This window comes from Mchenga conophoros, linkage group LG23, assembly GCF_057382185.1.
Source record: "Mchenga conophoros isolate Kocher_MC1m ecotype Shallow Benthic linkage group LG23, M_conophoros_male_GT1.1, whole genome shotgun sequence".
Lineage (NCBI taxonomy): Eukaryota > Metazoa > Chordata > Actinopteri > Cichliformes > Cichlidae > Mchenga > Mchenga conophoros.
This window is the reverse complement of record NC_140547.1, coordinates 43,384,319-43,406,102: the sequence shown is the minus strand read 5'-3', so window position 1 is coordinate 43,406,102 and position 21,784 is coordinate 43,384,319. Positions and strand designations below refer to the sequence as shown.

The 21,784-nt window shown below is 43.3% G+C and overlaps 1 long non-coding RNA gene across 3 annotated transcripts; it reads right to left on the bottom strand.

Moving 5' to 3' along the window:
* Positions 1-1,357: 1,357 nt before the first annotated feature.
* On the bottom strand, positions 1,358-21,314 carry LOC146548010 (uncharacterized). Of its 3 annotated transcripts, none has more exons than XR_014890611.1 (5): positions 21,099-21,314; positions 6,163-6,224; positions 5,925-5,989; positions 2,579-2,675; positions 1,358-2,389 (listed from the first exon to the last, which is right to left on the bottom strand). It is a non-coding gene; the product is annotated as an uncharacterized LOC146548010 (long non-coding RNA). The 3 variants fall into 3 exon arrangements; XR_014890612.1 differs by lacking the exon at positions 21,099-21,314 and adding an exon at positions 7,300-7,318; XR_014890610.1 differs by lacking the exon at positions 21,099-21,314 and having other exon boundaries at positions 6,163-6,311.
* Between the last annotated feature and the right edge of the window lie 470 nt (positions 21,315-21,784).

Below are 21,784 nucleotides of genomic sequence, written 5' to 3'. Positions count from 1 at the left end.
TGAATGTAAGTTTTATTTGTACAATAAAGGAAGTTGCCAGAGAATAATCTCCTCCTTAATGTCAGCAAGACTAAGGAGCCGATCGTGGACTTCACTACAAAGCAGGAATTACAAGCCCCTCATCATTAGTGGCACACCAGTGGAGAGAGTGGACAGTTTCCGATACCTGGGTGTCCACATCAATCAGGACCTGTCATGGTCCTGTCACATCAACACCGTGGTTAAGAAAGCCCACCAGCGTCTCTTCTTCCTCAGAAGACTCAGAGACTTCCATCTGCCACTGAAGGTGCTCAAGAACTTTTACTCCTGCACCATCGAAAGCGTCCTGACGGGAAACATCTGCACCTGGTTTGGGAACAGCACCAAGCAGGACAGACGAGATCTGCAAAGAGTGGTGCGCTCAGCCGAACGCATCATTCGATCAGAGCTTCCTGACCTGCTGACCAAAGCCAGGAAGATTATGATGGGCCTCTCCCATCCCAATAATGGACGCTTCTCACTGTTGAGGTCTGGGAAGCACTTCTCTTGAGGCCAAAACAGAGAGAATGAGGAGGAGCTTCTTCCCTCAGGCTATTCGGGCCCTGAACCAGGTGTAGGACTGGACTCTCACACGCATCACATCACCACATGCACTCTGGTTTTTCTTCTTGCACACTTCCTAAAATTTATAATTTCTTTTGACTAATAATCTCTTACATAAACTGTTATTTGTACATTTTTACTGTTATTTGCACAATTTTACTGTAAATTTTGTAGTAACCTGTAAATTTGTATATCTTACTGTAAACTACTGTCATTTAATGGTCGGGCACTGCACAGCTACAAGCATTTCACCTCATGTCATACTGTGTATGGTTGTGTGTGTGACAAATAAAATTTGAATTTGAAGTTCACCTAAACCAGGCTTTCTCAGGCAGCTAACACAAAGATATGGAGCGCCAGGACTGCCAAAATGAAATAAATAAATATATCATTAAATAATTAATTAAATGTGTCAATAATTAATTAAATGTGTCAATAATTAATTAAATGTGTCAATAATTAATTAATTACATGTGTCATAACTATTTATTTAATTAATTAATCCCAATTTTAATTAATTATTGCCACATTTAATTAATTATTTAATGGTGTATTTAATTAATTCATTATGGCAGTCCTGGCGCTCCATACACTTAAAACACGCTGTGAATAAAATATTCAGTGAAGCACAACTCATAACCTGCTCCTGATATTTTTAGTTTTTATTCTCTCAGCTGCAGGGTTTAAGGGTTAATTAATTATCAATTAATGACAGTGGGTGTGAATACAGATTATTGAACTGTAAAACAGGAGAAATAATAAGCAAAGACATTCGCCTCGTCAGCCATGCCACAATTTATTGGACAGGAAAAAGCAAACCTTCATGAATTCATCCACTAACTTCTGAATTCTATAACTATAGCCTTGTTTGTTTGTTATGTCTTTTGTTACAAATAAATGCATTTATAAACAAATATGCATAAACACTTAATAAACACATAAACTCAGCGTGAAATTACATGGGGTAAAGTTCATAATATTCATTTATGCATTTTTATGTTTTTTTATATGTTTTTTTATGTAGCTATGGACGCATTACTGAGTCTTGCAAGAATGCCAACCTTACAAGCAGCGACAGTTTTTTTTAATTTAATAAAAGATGAGCAATAATTGTGAGAACAAGAGAAGATGTAGCCAATTAGAAACAACTGTCAAAATGTACAACATGCAAGCTAAGAAAGCAAAGTGTAACAATGTTGCCATAATTTTAGTGATCGTTGTATCTTTTCAACATTCATTTCAAAATCAGTTCTCTCATATTTCCTCTTTATTATTTCCATCACTGTTTAAGAAACTTAACAAAGTCTTATAAAGCATCTAAACCAGCATCATGAAGTGATGTTTAAAGATCGCAGCAAGCTTACAGCATCTCTCAAATCAAAAGAAAGATTGAAAGTGTACAGGCTCAAGGACATTTCTGATATAATCACATGCAATTACAATACGCCTTCTCATCTGTGTCGATGTGTATGTAGGCTGTATATTAATTGTTTGTCCCAGCAGTTCACAACACAGAATGTGCTCGTTCCTGGGGCTTCTATAAAGATTACTATTCTTATAGATAAGATTACTGTCAGCACAAATTTTTCTAACTTGATTAAAGTTACCAATGATAAAGGTATTCCTGTGCTTCCAGTTACCATTATTATCTCTGATGTTCCTGTTTTCTATCAGAAAATCACATCCCCCTCGTGGGATTTCAGAGATTATATGCTGGTTTTGGAATTTCCGAACACGTCCGTCAGTCATGCAGAGCACAATGACAGAGAGCGCCACCAGCAGGAAAATGGAAGTCTTCATTGTATTTCTATAGCAAAGAAAGTAAACAGAGTGAATATATAAATCAGTATTATTTCATTTAATTTATTAACTTGTTTATTTTTGTTTCCTAAATTTTAATCGTGCTTAACTATTAAAGTAAAAATGCAATAGATATTTAAAACTACAAATTAGATGATACTAATGCTCCAAACAATAACTAGCAAAGATGTCTCACCTTGTCTTCTTTTTTCAGTTAGCCAAAGTGTGATTGGATGCCTTGAACACCCACAGTTGTTGGTTGAATGAGGAAGATCTTCAGTGTAGGAAACTCTCTGAAAAGTCAGATTGTTTGCAGTGAGTTCATATGGCCTGTATTTATATAGTGCTTTACTAGTCCCTAAGGACCCAGAAGTGCTTTACATATCCAGTCATCCACCCATTCACACACACATTCACACACTGGTGATGGCAGCTACATTGTAGCCACAGCCAACCTGGGGCGCACTGACAGAGGTGAGGCTGCTGGACACTGGCGCCACCGGGCCCTCTGACCACCACCAGTAGGCAACGGGTGAAGTGTCTTGCCCAAGGACACAACGACAAGACTGTCCGAGCCGGGGCTCGAACCGGCAACCTTCCAATTACAAGGCGAACTCCCGACTCTTGAGCCACGATCGCTCCAGAGGAAAGGTCAGCACCTGCATATCTGACCAGTTTGAATGAATTTATATCTAAACAGAAATCAGTTAAAGCTTTCACTATGCAAGTAAATATGTAAAATATGCATATAATTAAAATCACAAAATAAAGATCAAGTCATGTAATGCTGTCCATAACTGGTTGATTACGATGTCTTTGGTATATACGGATATATTGATATCCTTATAACTGTAGTTCTTTTAGATTTTGTATGTCATCTTCAAAAATTTCACAAAAGGTTATTTTTCCATATTGTCTTTAGATTTTATTTAGATTCTCCTGCTTTGAAACTCGAGTGGAAAACTAAAAACAGAAACATGTTTTGCATTAAGAGTTTAGTGCAGCTAAAGCTATAGTATTAGAGTGAATATCAAATATGTCCAAAAGGTTAAAGTGGCATTTAGCAAGTAGGGAAAGTTTTGTAATTTAATCCATTCGTTCATTTTATTCTGCTTATCCGTGGCCGGGTCACGGGGGCAGCAGCCCAAGCAGAGAAGGCCAGACCTCCTTCTCCAAAGCTTGTATCTGCATCTCATTTTTTTCGGTCACTATCCAAAGCTGGTGACCAAAGGTGAGGGTAAGGACGTAAATCAACTGGTGAAGTGAGAGATTCGCGTTTAAGCTCAGCTCTCTCTTCACCATGGACTGGTAAAGAGTCTGCAGCCGCAGCACCAAACTCACTTTGTGTAGCTGTTTAGGAGATAATCTGGAATTTAATTTTTCCTTCTTCACAGTTTCAAATTTTTTAACTGAGCTTCACTTTTCACTTCACCAACCAAGTAATTTCTTATTTTATCTTACACTGTTTTACGGGGCAATCGTGGCTCAAGAGTTGGGAGTTCGCCTTGTAATCGGAAGGTTTCCGGTTCGAGCCCCGGCTTGGACAGTCTCGGTCGTTGTGTCCTTGGGCAAGACACTTCAACTGTTGCCTACTGGTGGTGGTCAGAAGGCCCGGTGGCACCAGTGTCCGCAGCCTCACCTCTGTCAGTGCGCCCCAGGGTGGCTGTGGCTACAATGTAGCTGCCATCACCAGTGTGTGAATGGGTGGATGACTGGATATGTAAAGCGCTTTGGGGTCCTTAGGGACTAGTAAAGCGCTATATAAATACAGGCCATTTACCATTTTACCAAAAGGTTGTTAGAGATTCAGATTTGTCACTGTTGACTTTCCGTGCATAAAACCTTATAAACACTGAGCTCTAAATGGTTTGAAACTCTAAATCTCGAGTCTAAAAGGGAGCATGTTTATTTTGAAAGCCTTGCAGATGAAATTTTTGGGCGATTCTTTCAGTGCTGATGTTATAACAGCTACTTTTCACACTTACTGTGTGCGCTGTCCTTACTGCTGTGAAATTATGTGTCACATGTTGTAAAAATTAAGCTAAGATGAATGCAGCTCATATATTTTGACACTGTGATGTTTGTGTGTCCTCAATGCAAAGACTGCAGGTTGTTGGAGAGTTAATAAAAGTGACACTACCTTGATGTTGTTTGGCCTCACTGTTTAATAATCTTAGAATTATTTAATACTTCTTAAAATAATAGCCATGTGAACATACTTGCCAACCTTGAGACCTCAGAATTAGGGAGACATTCAAAAGGGCTGTTGGGGAGGGGTGGTTATATATATATATATAGATATAGATATATAGATATATACACACACATATACATATATACATACATATATACATAAATTAAAAACTTGAATTTTACAATGTTTATTTATCGGATAAAATAAGTTAAATGTCACCGTTATTATTGTCCAGCCGGAAACAGGCCAGGGGTGTCCAAATTCAGAGTCTGCGTCCACCTGAGGACCCGGCCTTCGTGGTCTAAGTGGGCTGGGTCCTCCAAAAGCCGGGCAGACCGGAAATGAGCAACTGTGAAATTGGACGGTCTAGCCTTCAGAATTACATCACGAGGTCTCTCGGTGGAGTGAAACTCAGGTGTCTGCTCCTTGCTATCTAAAATATAACCGGACGCTGGCGTAAATTTTCGACCATCTCACACTTCTGTTTAATCAGTTTTCTGTTTGACGTTTATTCAGCTGTGTGAAAACCCCGGAGGAATCCTCCCGAGGGATTAATAAAGTTTTATTTAATCTAATCTAATCTAATAACTTTAATCTCAGCCAAACCGATTTACTCATGAACAAATAAAACCCAATAACAAAAACATGTTTCAGTTATTTAAGTGACTTATATATCATGTTTAACCTGAGTAGCGAAAGACCGCGGGGGTTTGAAAACGATGTTCCAGGAGTTTGCTGTTCTCCCCGGCTCAGATATTTGAAGTTTACACAGCTATATTGTCGCCTGAAAATATGTTAAAAGTTTATTTTGTGACCCAGAAAGAGTAATAAGAGTAAAATTAAAACTAAGTAGCTGCAGTAGTAGTATCCATTGTTGGAAACTGGAATTGGCTGGGCCAATCTGGGATATGGTTTTTCAATTTTGTTGTCCGGGTGGAAAATCGGGAGAAATTGGGGAGAATGGTGGCTCCGGGAGACTTTTGGTAGCGGCACTGAAATTCGGGATTCTCCCGGAAAAATCGGGAGGGTTGGCATGTATGCATGTGAATCAACATTGCAGTTATTGTTGACAGCAGGCCTAAAATTTTATGATATTGGATCATGAAACTGTCCTCAGATATTAAATGTAAATGATTTGTTGCTGCCACAGGATTAGTCTTTCCTGCTTTGGTTTTGATGGAGCTGATGGTGGAACAATGATATTCTCCTCAGAGAGGTGCAGTATAAAACAGGACTTTCCTGCATTAAAAGACATCCAGCGTAGTGTTCTTACTCTACCTAAATGGATCTGTTACATTAGTAATATATGGGAGTTGTATTTAAGTCCTTTCCACATGAGGACACTTACCTTATTTTGTGCTTTACTGATGAGTGGTTGGTTAATCTGCAGTGGTTGAGGTATGTGTCGGTCGTCTGGAAGAGAAGGTGAGAAGACGTCTTTAATGAATGTAATGCTCTGAAGGTGTCAGTGATTACTGTGAATTCATAGTAAAACTGGATTTCAATGAAAAGTTTATTTAAATTTGAGCATAAATCCATAAATTTGGTGTGTATAAATATACATAATATAAATAAAAAATTCTTACCAATTGAGGAGTGAAGACTCGATGAGCAGAGATCACGTCTGGTGCAGCTCAGACACGCAGTTCTGTCACAGAAGCAGAAGAACTGACACTTGGCTCTGGAGGCTTCAGTTTTTATACATTTTAAGTAGCTCCAAAAATAATCAAGACCTACGTCACTATTTGCACCAATTGTAACACACTTCTCTTTTTGTGGTTCAGAAAAACATTGCAAATGTGAGGAGAAATGACCACAATAGCATGCAGATGTGCTTTGTTATTCACAGCTGAGTCCTGCAAGCAGTTCCTGTGGCCAAACTATTGACAATGTCTTTAAATTATTTTTCTTTACATAAATAAACTGAGTGCACCTAAGAATTGCAGGCAATTGCTTTTCAGTTTTACATTTCAAATAAGGATCCAAATGCAGACACAACAGAGAAAAGGGAAGAAAAAGGTATTTAATTAAAACAAAAGTCAAGGCTCAACACAGGCACGAGAAAAACTAAATATTCCAAAATTAAATAAGGACATGAAAAACACACAATGGACTGGAGATACAACTTCATATGGCATAAATTTCTTATTGAAAACTAATTTTAAAAGACTCCTAAAATGTAAAATAAAGACACTAAAATCATCAAATAAGAACCTCCAGCAGGTTAAGTCTCAAACACAACTGAAGATGAACACACCAGACCCCCAGGGGCTCTTACTGTTACAGTCCACCCTTTTTGTTCAGTTCAGGAAGTCCTGTATTATCCAGTTCTGTATTTCATAGCATTACCAGGCCACTTTCCCTGTAAGAATCCATTTTCTCTCTTTACTCCCAGCCAGTTGTCTGTCAGAGGAGCACAGGTGCCATCTCTTACACTTTGTAAGTGATAGTTGGACACAAAAGAAACCTTTCATAATAACCAAACATAATCTTCCTGTCCTAATAAGCACACACAATGATCTTTCTTTTACTTTTTACACATGAACACAAACCTGACGAAACAAAGCAAAGATGAAAACCAGCCCAAAGTGACTTTAAAGCGATTGCCACAGTGATTCTACCATAGAAACCTGTACAGGTAGAAACAGAGGCTGCAGTCTGACTGCCCATAACTGTCTTTCCTTAGGGATTATTAAACTATTCTGATTCTGACTGATTGTTACCTGTTGAGGGTCAGGGTCTGGCTGGTTGGTCGGAGTCAGCATGCACTCAGCTGTATCATCACTCTTCTTTGTTAGCTCTTTACGTTAGCATGTTGTCTGTGCTGTTGGTTTGATTTTGTTTTGTCTGTCTGCCTGACATGCAGATTACCGAAGATCATTTCTTAAGCAACAATTAACAACATCATTGTAACAGTAACGTAATTAGCAAATTTAATACAGGATTGAGTTAGATTACTGCATTATTAAAAAAATGTAATGAGATTACAGTAACAGTTTGTAACACATTCCTTGTGCTCAGAACATCTTTAACATGAGTTTTCAGGGGACAAAGACACAAACAAAACAAACATATGACACACAAATAGTCAGGTCTGTTTTTTACAGATGCAGAGCAACACTAACATCTGCATTCACTTCTACTCAGTGAGCAATACACATATTATTAAAGTTATATGAAATTATGAACTTCTTTACCTTTTGTGACACTAATTCTGTCAGAAAACAGTGGAACAGTTAGATCAACAATTTAATTCTGAAATCTTTGAAAAGCAACACTGTTAAATCATTGAAAAGATTTAATTGTGCATGTCAATACAAATGTGACCTAGGGGTTTGACTGTCTGGTTATAGCTACATGGGTTTCTTTTAGCTTGCAGGTCTTTCACAGAAGAACAAAAAACACCCCCGAAGGCTCAAGATTTCTGATGGTCAGTGCAACCTCACACACTAAGTTCGTCTTACCATCAGATTTCAAACAATTGAAACACAGTAAGTTATTGTTTTGTATGTGTCATGATGATAGATTCATTTACGGGTATCACAATGCTCATATCTGAAAGTAAACTGTGATATATATGTTGCACACTTGGACAAATGACACTTCCAGGCATGCATGAGTTCAGAATCGTTCTCTTTACTTGCTCATTTGCAACTGCAAATACAAAACACAAGCACTTCAGTTCAGCGTAGCTGCACTCTGCAGGCTATCTGTGCAGTAGAACACACAGGACCCCAAAGCTGCCCGATTCAGTGCCTGCGTGAGCGCCACCCGTGGGAATCATCATTGATCAGAATATCCTAGCTGGATTGCCAGTTATCACAGTATGTGTCAGAAATAGTAATAAAGAACTGAACGCATAACATAACAATGATAAGAATGCATGAAATTATGGAGAGGGGGGGTGGGGGGGGGGGGGGGGGGGGCAATATCTATTACAATACTTCCATTACATGAGTCCCACACTCTCCCCTCCAAAAATGAATGTCATCCTGACATTAGAGATTTCCCAGAATACACGTCTTCAACAGAAGGTTACAGCAGTAGCTTCACTGGGAGTCAGCCTCTAAAGATACTTTCTGTCCGGTAACAGTCTTTGGCATGACATACATCTCCCCCTTCATGTCATGTACCAGCAACAGACACTACTGGCCAGGCAATGTCTGTAAAGTCTCTCCGCCTCTCAGCCGTGCTCTGTATCAGACTGAAGGTGTAGACCTATCACTCTACCATGTAACCTTTTACACAGACACACATTTACTGCTGTATATCTCACATACAAGCCAGTATCTCTCTTTGTGTAGCTAGTCTGGTTCTGGTACTCCCTGTTTAACTCATGTGTACTATTAAACTAATACATGCAGTTGTTGCTCTGTCAAATTTGCTCTTTTTAACATTTGCTACTGTGAACACTTCCCTTTCTGTTTAAACTGTCACCACAGTAAACTCAACATGTGACAATGAACTTAGTTTTTTTTTTCTTAGCTGTGGACATCATTTGTGTCTGTTTATGACTGATGGCTGACCTAAGGTGTCATATGTGAGTGTCTTGGGTGGATTTCTGCATCGAAAAGGATACTTTCTTATGGGAACTGGCTGTGAGTTGGCCTCTCCCTTGTCTTCCTCATCAGATGACGACACCTGTTCTTGATTTCTTCTGTTCTCCTCCCCAGACAGCTCACTTCGCCCTGCCTCCTCCTCTGCACTTGACTCCAGTCCACCTTTTCCACCCTTGTCTAGGCACTCGCTGCTGACACCACCACTTGACAGTTCTCCGTTAGCTTCTTCTGGCTGGAACTCCTCTGCCTCTGCCCGCAGCTGACTCCTGATCTGGGTGGGTGATTCCGCAGCTTGTGTGGTGATAATTCCCCAGTCACCCTCATCCTCTGAACCGCTGTCGTGGTCACTCTCCTGCTGCTTTTCTTGGGTCTTTCCTTTTCTTTGTTGTTTGGCATCCTCCTTCCCATTCTTGTTTTTCTCCAGCTTCTCCTCCTGAACGGGGAGAAAGTCACAGGGCAGTAGGAGGTTCCTGTACAGAACTCTCACTTTCCCTGGTCCTCTCTCTGGCTGTACGGCATAGACAGGGCTATCTTTGTGCTTTCTTTCTAACACAACATGTACTCGCTCCTCCCAGTAAGACCGTAGCTTTCCGGGCCCACCCCGGTCTCTGAAGTTCTGTACTAGCACTCGACATCCCGGTTGCAGTTCCACTCCATGAGCCTTTCAATCGTACTGCCTTTTCGCTCTGTTCCTCTCTTTCTGAGCTGTTTCTGATGCCAATCTGTATGCCTCTTGCATCCTACTTCTCCACTTACGGACATAATCACCGTGAGAAGTACTCTGGTCACCTGGAACCAGGCCAAACATGATGTCCACTGGTAGGCGGGGGTTTCTGCCATAGAGAAGATAATATGGGGCATATCCTGTTGCTTCACTGCGTGTGCAGTTATACGCATGCACAACTTTGCTCAAGGAGTTTTTCCAGTCTGCCTTGGCTTCCTCTGCCAGGCTCCTCAACATGGAAAGGAGTGTCCGATTAAATCTCTCCGCCTGACCGTTCCCCGCTGCATGGTAAGGTGTTGTGCGTGACCCCTGGATTCCACAGTACCTTTCCAGGGTGGCAAACAGCTGGTTCTCGAACCCCCTTCCCTGATCATGGAGTAACTGGGCAGGGAATCCATATTTGAGCACAAAATCTCCAAAGATCTTTTCTGCTGCTGTTCTTGCTGACTTGTTGGTGCATGCATATGCCTGTGCAAACCGGGTGAAATGATCCATCACGACTAGAATGTACTCATATCCTCCTTTACAACTCTCCAGATGCAGGAAGTCTATTGAGACCATCTCAAAAGGGTATGTGGTGACAATGTTGACCAGCGGTGCTCTGGTTGGTTTGCCTGGACATTTCCGTTTCAAGCAACTGCACACCTTAGTCACATAATGTTCCACATGTCTTTGCATATGTGGCTAATAGAATCGATCACGGACCAAGGCGAGTGTCCGCTCCACTCCGAGATGTCCCATTTCCTCATGGAGCTCCTTGTACACCAGCTGATGGAATTTTGTGGGTAACACTAGCTGAGCTCGAGCAGCTGATTTCCTGTACAGGATGTCGTCTTTGTCGAGATTCAATTCAATTCAATTCAATTCAATTTTATTTATATAGCGCCAAATCACAACAAAAGTCGCCTCAAGGCGCTTCATAGATACAGAGAAAAACCCAACAATCATATGACCCCCTATGAGCAAGCACTTTGGCGACAGTGGGAAGGAAAAACTCCCTTTTAACAGGAAGAAACCTCCGGCAGAACCAGGCTCAGGGAGGGGCGGCCATCTGCTGCGACCGGTTGGGGTGAGAGAAGGAAGACAGGATAAAGACATGCTGTGGAAGAGAGACAGAGGTTAATAACAGATATGATTCAATGCAGAGAGGTCTATTAATACATAGTGAGTGAGAAAGGTGACTGGAAAGGAAAAACTCAATGCATCATGGGAATCCCCCGGCAGCCTACATCTATTGCAGCATAACAAAGGGAGGATTCAGGGTCACCTGGTCCAGCCCTAACTATATGCTTTAGAAAAAAGGAAAGTTTTAAGCCTAATCTTAAAAGTAGAGATAGTGTCTGTCTCCCGAATCCAAACTGGAAGCTGGTTCCACAGAAGAGGGGCCTGAAAACTGAAGGCTCTGCCTCCCATTCTACTTTTAAAAACTCTAGGAACAACAAGTAGGCCTGCAGAGCGAGAGCGGAGCGCTCTAATAGGGTGATATGGTACTACAAGGTCATTAAGATAAGATGGGGCCTGATTATTTAAGACCTTGTATGTGAGGAGCAGGATTTTGAATTCAATTCTGGATTTAACAGGAAGCCAATGAAGGGAAGCCAAAACAGGAGAAATATGCTCTCTCTTTCTAGTCCCTGTCAGGACTCTTGCTGCAGCATTTTGGATTAGCTGAAGGCTTTTCAGTGAGTTTTTTGGACATCCTGATAATAATGAATTACAGTAGTCCAGCCTGGAAGTAATAAATGCATGAACTAGTTTTTCAGCGTCACTCTGAGACAGGATATTTCTAATTTTAGAGATGTTGCGCAAATGGAAGAAAGCAGTCTTACATATTTGTTTAATATGTGCGTTGAAGGACATGTCCTGGTCAAAAATGACTCCAAGGTTCCTCACCGCGTTACTGGAGGCCAAGGTAATGCCATCCAGAGTAAGAATCTGATTAGATACCATATTTCTAAGATTTTCAGGGCCGAGTACAATAACCTCAGTTTTATCTGAATTAAGAAGCAGAAAGTTAGCGGCCATCCAGGTCTTTATGTCTTTAAGACATTCCTGCAGTTTAACTAATTGGTGTGTGTTATCTGGCTTCATGGACAGATAGAGCTGGGTGTCATCTGCATAGCAGTGAAAATGTATGCTATGTCTTCTAATGATACTGCCTAAGGGAAGCATGTATAATGTAAACAGAATTGGTCCTAGCACTGAACCCTGTGGAACTCCATAATTAACCTCAGTGTGTGAAGAGGACTCTCCATTTACATGCACGAATTGGAGTCTATTAGATAGATATGATACAAACCACTGCAGCGCAGTACTTGTAATACCTACAGCATGTTCTAATCGCTCTAATAGGATATTATGATCAACAGTATCGAACGCTGCACTGAGGTCTAGCAGGACAAGCACAGAGATGAGTCCACTGTCAGAGGCCATAAGAAGATCATTTGTAACCTTCACTAAAGCTGTTTCTGTGCTGTGCTGAGCTCTGAAACCTGACTGAAACTCTTCAAATAAACCATTCCTCTGCAGATGATCTGTTAGCTGTTTGACAACTACTCTTTCAAGGATTTTTGATATGAAAGGAAGGTTGGAGATTGGCCTATAATTAGCTAAGACTGCTGGGTCTAGAGATGGCTTTTTGAGTAAAGGTTTAACTACAGCCAGCTTGAAGGCCTGTGGTACATAGCCGATTATTAGAGATAGGTTGATCATATTTAAGATCGAAGAATTAATTAATGGCAGGACTTCTTTGAGCAGTTTTGTAGGAATGGGGTCTAAAAGACACGTTGATGGTTTGGAGGAAGTAATTATAGAAGTTAACTCAGAAAGATCAATTGGAGAAAAAGAGTCTAACTTAATATCAATGGTACTAAGAGTAGCTGTAGATAATATTACATCTGTGGGATGATTACTGGTAATTTTTTCTCTAATGATAAAAATTTTATTTGTGAAGAAGTTCATGAAGTCATTACTAGTTAACGTTAAAGGGATGGTTGGCTCAAAAGAGCTCTGACTTTTTGTCAGCCTGGCTACAGTGCTGAAGAGAAACCTAGGGTTGTTCTTATTTTCTTCAATCAGTGATGAATAGTAAGATGTTCTGGCTTTGCGGAGGGCTTTCTTATAAAGCAGCAAACTATTTCTCCAGGCTAAATGATGATCCTCTAGATTTGTGACACGCCATTTCCTCTCCAGATTACGAGTCATCTGCTTTAGGGTACGTGTTTCAGAATTATACCACGGAGTCAGGTACTTCTGATTTGAGGCCTTAGTTTTCACAGGAGCTACAGTATCCAGAGTCGTACGTAGTGAGGAGGTGAAATTATTAACAAGATAATCGACCTCTGTTGGGGTAGCGTTCAGATAGCTGCTTTGCTCTGTGTTGGTACAGGGCATTGGAGATGATAACAGTGGGTGGATTATATTCTTAAACTTAGTTACAGTGCTTTCAGAAAGACATCTACTTTGATAAAGTCTACTCTTCACCGCTGTGTAATCAATTATTGTAAAAGTAAATGTTATCAGGAAATGATCAGACAGGAGAGGGTTTTCAGGAAACACTGTTAAATGTTCAGGTTCGATGCCATATGTTAAAACAAGATCTAGAGTGTGATTAAAGTGGTGGGTGGGTTCTTTTACATTTTGAGAGAAACCAATTGAGTCTAATAACAGATTAAATGCCATGTTGAGGCTGTCATTTTTAGCATCTACATGGATGTTAAAATCACCCACAATAATTATTTTATCTGAGCTCAGAACTAAATTAGATATAAAGTCTGAGAAATCAGACAGAAACTCTGTGTAAGGCCCAGGTGGACGATAGATGATAACAAGTAAGACTGGTTTCTGAGTTTCACAGCTGGGGTGGACAATGTTAAGCATCAGGCTTTCAAATGAATTAAAAGTCTGTCTTGGTCTTTCATTAATTAATAGGCTGGTGTGAAAAATTGCTGCCACACCGCCCCCTCGGCCTGTGCTTCGAGATTTCTGGTAGTTAGAATGGCTCGGGGGTGTTGATTCATTTAAACTAACATAATCATCCTGCTGCAACCAGGTTTCTGTAAGGCAGAGTAAATCAATTTGTTGATCAATTATTAAGTCATGTACTAACAGAGACTTGGAGGAGAGAGACCTAATATTTAATAATCCACATTTCACTGTTTTACTCTTTGGTTCAGATGTGGATACTTTATTGTTCTTTCTTTGTGATTGTTTATGTTTAAGTTGTTTGTTGCTGGTTTTTAGTTTGTTTTTTGTCTTTTTGGAAGCTGACACAGTCTCTATGGAGATGGGTTTTTGGGGGGGTACAGCTTACTCTTTTCCCGGCTTAGAACTGAAGTGTCTTCACCCCTGTCTCTTCCTCTCCAAGGAGGCCATTGTCCTGTCATAACACATTCTCGCACCCTGCCAATGACTGGATCATCCTCCTGTGCTTTCTTTAGTGTCTCTTTGGAGATCTGTGTCACTGGGGCCATTACTCGTTCATGCTCTACATCAGCACATGCTGTGGTTATGGTAACCGGACACATCCATGGCTCATGTTCATGGAATTTCAGCTGAAGTGCCTGTGTCGCAGGTGTGATTATCTCTGGTTTCATTTCCTGCGAGCATGTGCGCATGTAGTCCTCCATGTCTAGTGGCATCCGTGATAAACCATCAGCATCGCCATTAGCCCTTCCCGGCCGATACTTGATTGAGAAGTTAAAATCGGCTAGCTCAGCAACCCACCGGTGTGTTGTAGCATTTAGCTTCGCTGTAGTCAGGACGTAGGTCAACGGATTGTTATCTGTATACACTGTGAAAGAAGGTGCGTAGTACAGATACTCCCGAAACCTCTCACAGATTGCCCACTTCATTGCTAGAAACTCTAGCTTTCCAGAGTGGAGGTGGTAGTTGGTTTCTGGAGCTGTTAGAGTTCTCGACCCATACCCAATGACAACCAGTTGGCCCTGCTGTCTCTGGTACAGGACTGCACCAAGCCCTTCTTGAGAGGCATCGCAGTGCAGCACAAATGGCCTTTCGAAGTCAGGGTATGCTAGGAGTGTTGGACTCAGCAGGTGTTCTATAAGTTGGCATAGCACTGCCTGGTGTTGTTCCGTCCATGTGATTGGCTGGCTTGAGTGGAGTTGGTCTGATTTTTTCCACTGTCCTTTGTGCCTTATTACCGTTGATCTTCTGTCAGTAATCACTTGAATCTTTCTGGTCGATAGCAGCTGGTATAGTGGCTTGGCAGTGCGTGAGAAGTTTGGAATGTAGGGGCGGTAGTATGACAGGAAACCTAGCATTTTCCTTAGGTCTCCCACAGTCTGAGGTTTGCGGTTTTTTAGTGCTTGCACTGGTGCCAATTCAGCAGGGTCCATGCAGTAGCCATCTTTGGATACAATCTTTCCCAAGAATTTCACCTTGTCCTTGAACACTTCACACTTTTTGGGGGTTAGCTTCACCCCGTCCTCTTGATAGCGGCGCAGGACCTCCCTCAGATCACGCAGGTGGTCCTCAAATGATCTGCTGTGGACCAAATTGTCATCCAGATATGGCTGAGATATTTCATCCCTCAAGCCTGCAAGGCACTCTTCCATACTGCGCTCGAACTCTGCTGGAGCCGAGGACAAACCAAAGGGAATCCTTACCCACTCATATAAGCCCCAAGATGTGATAAAGGCTGTGAGGGGTCTGCTACTCTCCTCCAGGAAACCCTGGTGGTACGCCTTGCCCTGGTCCAACACTGAGAACCATGCACTCCCAGTCAGGCTGTTTAACATGTTTTGAACACGAGGGATGGGGTGACCGTCAGGAATGGATTTCCGGTTTAACTCACGGTAATCCACGCAGAGACGCAGACTTCCATCCTTCTTGCGCACGCAGACGATGGGTGATGAGTAGGGGGATCGGGATTTCTGAATCCATCCTCTATTCAACAGGTCCTCCAAATACTCCTTCACCTCCTTGTGCAGTGGCTTGGGGACTGAGATGTATGTGCATCTTACTGGGGTTGTGTCATTTAATCTGATCTTTAACTTCAGGGAGGGGATGCATCCCACATCGCTCTCATCTTTTGAAAATGCAGCACACTCTTCACACAGGACTTTTCTCACCTGCTCCTGCTGATCTGGGGTCAGGTGATCAACTGACACAGGTGGGTCCCATAAATCTTGGCTGCAACTGCCCACCTCTTCATACTCCCCTTTGTGCTGTTCTGGGGCGCTGACGGTGCTCCCTGTGTTTTCACTAGCACACGTCAACTTGCCCATGTTTTCAGCACTTACTGGTCTTACGTCTACTGGGTAAATAGCCTTCACTTGCTATAGTTGTCCCAACACTACATGAGGGAGGAGGGTGATGTCCTGGCTGCCACCATTCGTGACTGGAATAACCACCCTGGACCGGGTTCCCCTCTGCAGGCCAATGACAGTTTCATTCAGGTTAACCCCCTCTGGTAGTTTTGAAATGTCCTCTGGTTTGAAAAGAACCTCCTGTGTCAGGGGGAGGGGACCTGTCCTCACACTGCACTTAACCTCCCTGCTTTGTCCAGCTGGAATCACTATCTTTTGTCTCCCGACTTTCACCACACCCTCCTCGTCATTTTTGTAGCAGCGCTGCACGATGTTAATTAGCACTTCCGCTTTCTTACAATCAATTGAGAAGGCTTCCTTTACCACCGCAGGTGTAACGTCTGGATGCTGCTCCATTCCATCCTTTACAAAATGTTCAATCACATTATAGCCAATGATAGGTGGCTCTGCTACTCCTGGTTCTTTTGAAACAAGCACAGGGACAACTAACTCTGGCTGTGGATCTCTAGTCGACCCCAGTCTAAATTTTAGCTCAACCCAACCTGCAAAGGGTATGGGTGTTTGGTTCGCTGCTTTGCCCACCAGAGCCTCATCCTCACCTAGGAGTTCACTTGTGCTTCTCAGTTGGATATGTGGAAAGCAGGACTTCCTCCAGTTCTCATTAATGATAGTCACCTGTGAACCTGTATCCCACAATGCTTGTGTTTCTACACCTTCAAAGAAACAATCCACCATACACTTCTTCCCGATCAGGGCTCTCAGCTTAGCCTGACAGCGTAGTGAGAGATGACTGGCATACGTGGCACCCACAGTCTCTTTAGCCTTGCCACTCTGCTCTAATTCTGCCTCCAGCTGTCTTATTCGATTCCAAAGCAGTTCATGCAACTTGTCGTCTGCTTCAGCATGGATGGGAATTAATGATTTGGGAGGGGCAATGGTCTGGATTCCCACTTGAGTGCCCTCCGATCTTTCTGTTGCCCCCTTCGCCCTCTACAGCCTCTGGAGGCTGGCCACAGTTGAAGCAGTGTTCACACCCATCATTGGTTCCCTGCTCCTGGCATGCCTTACATCCCCTCCTCCCACTGGTTCTTAGTGGGCGAGTGGGGCCATGAGGGGTGGTGATGCTCCTCCTTAATTCAGCCATCTCCTCTCTCAGCAGCCTGACCGCTTCATGCAGCTCTGACTCTCGGGAAGCAGCTACAACAGGTGTTCTGCGGTTCTTGGGTTTCACCACTTCTGCTGATTGCTCTTGAGTCCTAGTTTCGCCTACACCCAGACCCAATTGACTGGTTGGCCTTTCCGTCTGGAGTTCATTTACTTTTACAGATTTGCTGCCTGTAGTTTTCTTTTGCTTCAATTGCCTTTCTGATTCAACACTAGCTGCTTCATTCATCTTATCAATGAGGGTTTCATCTGATAAGGACTGATAAGGAATGGGAAGGAGAGCTACAGGCAGAAGATGGAGAACCAGCTTCAACAAAACAACGTTGGTGAAGTCTGGAGAGGCCTCAGAACCATCTCGGGCCACAAACAGCAGAACTCTCTGCCTGGGAGGGATGTGAGATGGGCAAATGAACTGAATCATTTCTTCAACAGATTTGACTCAGCCATGAGGCAGTCTGCAACATCGGCTGCAGACTCACCCACCCCCACTGCTGCTGTTCCACCTCAGACACTTCACACCTCCTCTATTCACCCTGCTCACTCCCCCCCACCCCCAACAACAGCATCCAATACACACTCAACACAAGGCTCCAGCCTGTCTCTCTCAACCACCCAGGTTAGGAGGGAACTGAGGAGGATTAATGGCAAGAAGGCAGCGGGTCCAGATGGCATCAGCTCGAGGGTCGTCAGGTCCTGCGCGGACCAACTGTGTGGGGTGATGGAGCACCTCTTCAACCTGAGCCTGAGGTTGGGAAGAGTCCCACAGCTCTGGAAAACCTCCTGTGTTGTACCAGTGCCAAAGACTTCACGCCCCAAGGACCTCAACAGCTACAGGCCGGTGGCTCTGACATCCCACCTGATGAAGACCCTGGAGCGGTTGGTCCTGGCTCAGCTTCGGCGCCTAATAAGCTCATCACTGGACCCACTTCAGTTTGCCTACCAGCCCGGCATTGGAGCGGATGATGCCGTCATTCACCTCCTACATCGTTCCCTCGCTCACCTGGAGACCGCTGGAAGCACTGTGAGAATCATGTTCTTTGATTTCTCCAGTGCCTTCAACACCATTCTTCCCTCGGTTCTAAAGGACAAGCTGGTGAACTCTGGAGTGGACCATCACCTCACTACCTGGATCCTGGACTACCTCACCGACCGACCACAGTATGTGAGGACTCAGGGCTGTGTGTCGGACAGGGTCGTCTGCAGTACGGGGGCCCCACAGGGAACGGTTCTGGCTCCGTTCCTCTTCACCATCTACACTGCAGACTTCTCCCACAATTCCACCCAGTGCTTCCTGCAGAAGTTCTCTGATGACTCTGCAATAGTCGGCCTCATCACTGATGGGGACGACAAGGAGTACAGAGGTCTGACCCAAGACTTTGTGGACTGGTGCCAGCTGAACTACCTCCAGATCAACGCCAGTAAAACCAAGGAACTGGTGGTAGACTTCCGCAGGCACAAGCATTCTCCACTGCAACCACTGAACATCCAAGGTATGGACATTGAGGCTGTGGACAGCTACAGGTACCTTGGTGTTCATCTGAACAATAGACTGGACTGGACTCATAACTCAGACGCCCTCTACAGGAAAGGGCAGAGCAGGCTGTACCTGCTGCGGAGACTCAGGTCATTTGGAGTGGAGGGCCCACTCCTGAAGACCTTCTATGACTCTGTTGTGGCTTCTGCTATCTTTTATGGCGTGGTCTGCTGGGGCGGCAGCATCTCTGCTGGGGACAGGAAGAGACTGAACAGGGTGATCCGAAGGGCCAGCTCTGTTCTAGGATGCCCTCTGGACCCAGTGGAGGTGGTGAGTGACAGGAGAACGGCGGCTAAGCTGTCATCCCTGATGGACAACATCTCCCACCCCATGCAGCAGACTGTGACAGCACTGAGCAGCTCCTTCAGTGGGAGACTGCGGCACCCACGGTGTGGGACGGAGAGATTTCGCAGGTCTTTCCTCCCCACTGCTGTCAGACTCCATAATAAAGACTTTAACTGATCAAGCACACACATCCATACATATGCAATAATACTAAGTGCAATAATCCTTTCTGTCATCGTTGTATTTTTACTCAGTTGTATATAGTATTTGTATTTGTATTCTATTTTTATCTTATTGTATATTTATTTTATTTTATTCTACTGTATATAGTATTTTATTTTATTCTATTCTGTACAGTTGTGTACTGTATTTATTCTTATTGTATTCTAATTTTTGCCTCATAACTTTTGCACTGTCCACTTCCTGCTGTGACAAAACAAATTTCCCACGTGTGGGACTAATAAAGGTTATCTTATCTTATCTTATCTTATCTGTCACCCGAGGGTCATCCAGATAGGGCTTGAGCTGAAACTTGATAGGGTCACTCAGTAGCCCAGTACTAACCGACCTCAAGAATTTCTTCTGGATGAGCTCAGGGCTGTATTGTTCATCGGACCCCGTGTCTTCCGATGCGAGCAGCAGCCTCTCTTTTAACTCAATTGCTCTGAAGAGGAAGTTTTGGGGAGACTCACGGCTGTCTTGTGTGACGTTCACTAGCCTGTGATACAAATCTGTGGTGCTATCTTCTTTAAAATGCCCCTTTAATATGGCCTTCAATTGGGGGAGGGTGAGGTCACAAACAGAGACTGCAGCGTGTTGTGCGCTCTGCTGAGAAGGTGATTGGCTGCAGACTCCCATCTTTGCAGGACCTGTACACCTCCAGGACATTGCGGCGTGCAGCTCGGATCTCAGCTGACCCTTCTCACCCTGGACACAGTCTGTTTGACCTGCTCCCCTCAGGCAGGAGGCTCCGGTCCATTCGCACCAGAACCTCTCGCCATAAGAACAGTTTCTTCCCCTCTGCTGTTGGACACATGAACAATAACCATATGACTGTCCCCGCCACTAACACATGACCCTACGCTGTGTTCACTGCATCATTCCATGTTTGGCACTGATCACCACCTGCACTCATGTATATATCTTTCAACGTAGCACTCTTAATTCTTACTCTCATGTATATATCTCATGTATATCTCATGCACATATCTTCCCACGTAGCACTTTTAATTCTTATCCCTACTTTTATTTTTTTCCATGTCTATTTAAGTGCTATTTATGACACTATGTTTGCACTGAAGCACCGCAGCAATTTCCTAATGTTGTAAACCTGCTCAACATTTGGCAATAAACCCCATTCTGATTCTGATTCTGATTCTGATTTTATCTCAAGCATGTCTCTAAGACTCAAACCTGGGCTGACAGACTTCACCACAGCCTCTATAACCTCCGCTTCACTGTGTCCTTTGTTCAGACCTCTGTCAATCTGATGCATCAGGTTGGTGTATGAGAGTCTGTCCTTTTGGCCCTTCTCCCCAATTTGACCACAGATCTTGAATTCCCTCCTTATCGTCACTTCCGAAAGGCGGTTGGCTGCAACAGGAAACACATTTTGTGGGGTGGTTGGCTGACTTGGTGGTGTCCTCTCCACCCTTTCACTCAGCCTCCTAATTTCTTCCTGCAGTGCTTCGCTGTTTCTCTGGAGCTGTGCGTATCTCTCTGCTAAATCAACTTCTTCCCTTGTTTCCTGAGTTCCCTGTGGCGAGCTCGTTGTATTTGATCCACTTTCTGTGTTTCTGGAGCTCCCTATCGCTGGGTCGACACTTTCTAACATTTTCTTTAGATAGCAGAGTGCAACATCCTGCTCTTCATCATTAATAACCTTGTCCATAGATTCTGTAATTAATTTTATTAACACTCGTCTTGTTGTGACATTTCCACTAGGGATTTTAGCTTCAGCACATACCCCTTTGAGTTGGTCGAGTTGTAGGTTCCAGAGTGTCTGGGACACAGTCTCTGCCAGCTCCTCGAGGTCCATCGTGGTTGCTGTAGCCACGCCCCTTCCTTATTTTCATCACGCTGGACACGGCATTAATAATCCCAGCGGTGCCTCCAATATTTGTTGCACACTTGGACAAATGACACTTCCAGGCGTGCATGAGTTCAGAATCGTTCTCTTTACTTGGTCATTTGCAACTGCAAATACAAAACACAAGCACTTCAGTTCAGCGTAGCTGCACTCTGCAGGCTATCAGTGCAGTAGAACACACAGGACCCCTTTTACACATAACTACTGAACACGTGTTAACAAAGTACTCATTTACTCAGTATTTTCCTACCAATGTTCATATTACAATATTCTGCACACTCGTATGCTCCTCCAACTAGTATTGTTGCGCATGGAGACTACCCTCTCGATCCCCTTATTAATCATTTGCGATGTGACATCCCGTTTAACACCAGTTCAGGTACATCATGTAAATCACAAACTCCGACATTAGCGTTGTGTTCCATTAATGACAGTACCTTACTCTAATACATTTCTCATACGTCAACATCATTCTGTTTATCAACACATAACTTGTGCTCACCTGCAAATACAAAACACAAGCACTTCAGTTCAGCGTAGCTGCACTCTGCAGGCTATCTGTG